The sequence below is a fragment of the Lactuca saligna genome, chromosome 3 (assembly GCF_052625555.1).
Source record: "Lactuca saligna cultivar CGN05327 chromosome 3, ASM5262555v1, whole genome shotgun sequence".
Lineage (NCBI taxonomy): Eukaryota > Viridiplantae > Streptophyta > Magnoliopsida > Asterales > Asteraceae > Lactuca > Lactuca saligna.
The window spans coordinates 70,823,387-70,824,855 of NC_136419.1; the positions used below are offsets into that span (position 1 = coordinate 70,823,387).

The 1,469-nt window shown below is 35.3% G+C and overlaps 1 pseudogene; it reads right to left on the reverse strand.

The window, feature by feature from the left end:
* Positions 1–416: 416 nt before the first annotated feature.
* Positions 417–1,101, reverse strand: LOC145036840 (chaperone protein dnaJ 11, chloroplastic pseudogene; annotated as a pseudogene).
* Between the last annotated feature and the right edge of the window lie 368 nt (positions 1,102–1,469).

A 1,469-nucleotide genomic window follows, 5' to 3' on the forward strand; every position in this document is an offset into this window, starting at 1 on the left:
CAAACTTTAATGGGTTATGATCCAAATTTATTAGAACCAAACAATTTGATCCAAAACCAAATAAGCCAAATATCTATTTTCAAAATTGGTAGGCTAAAATAGTTTCAACCAAAATTTAAGATTCAAAGACACAACGAATCCAAACTTTCTTATACATTTGTCTATAAAAAACACTTATATAAAAACATTAAAGAAATATATAATCTTTAATGAAATGGGAAAAAGAAATAAATAGATACTAATTCGTAAATAATAATAAAAAAAAAAAAAAAAAAAATTCCGCCATCACTTTTTCTTTATCGAAAACAAACAGTTATATATATAACTTACCGTTCATTAATTAAAAGGAAATGACAGTAATTAAAAAAAAAAAAAAAAAAAAAAAACATTGATATCTTAGCCTTCTTCATACAATATCTACTAAACACTAATATATTATATATATCCTACAGATTAATCGATTCATTAGTACACTCTAATCGTTGATCAAGTAATATATTATATACATCCATTCATGGGATCAATCAACGCTTAAATTGATGATCAACACTACCAGCACTGATCTGTTTCCCAATTCCGGCCACTATAGCCATTAAATCCGTAGTACGAAGCCGCCGGAGTAACACCGGAGAATGATCGGGATCGCTGCGTTCGGAACAATCTCCGATCATAATCCGCCCGTTTATCGGGATCTGAGAGGGTGGAGTAAGCGGCGTTGATCTTCATAAACTCCTCTCCAGACGAGTCCTTCACATCCGGATGTGAAGTCCTCGCTAGCCGCCTGTACGCTGTTTTGATTTCACTTTCGGTGGCTCCCATGGAGATGCCCAGAATTTCGTATAGCGACGGAGGAGAAATGACAGCCGTCGGAGAGGTTGCAACGTAGAGGGTCTCGGCGGTGGCGTAAAGGGTGGCGGATGGAGGTGAAGGGCGAGGTGATCGGATGCTAGGTGAAGTTGGCGACGGTAGCGTGCCGGTGGTGGAGTGAAGTGCTTGTCGCGGCGGTGGTCGGAGGCGGAGGGAATTGGGAGTAGAGACGGGGGAAAACATGATGGATAGTGTGTGGTCGCTTGGAATATGTGTAGAAGAATTGGAATAGGGAAGGATATATATAAGCCAATGGGACTATTTTATTATTAGTCTTCTCCAATAATTCTAATCTTCTTTTCTTTTTCTATTATTATTTTTGAATTAAGTTCTTTTAGATTAGTGATAATTTTTTTTTATTTATTTGTGTATACTTTTAGTGTGTATAATATTCGTCGATATTTTTCATGTTTGCTAATGATTTTGTGAGAAGACATGTTATTTATTTTAAATTAATGTTATGTTGATGGTTTTGTGGTTTGTATTTTTGTCACAAGAACATGTTATTAATTTAGAAATTAAAATGTGTTTGTAGGGATATAGTAGTTGCATGTGACCTCTATTTTTGAGAGATAGGACCATTAAACTCAAAATAGGTGTCT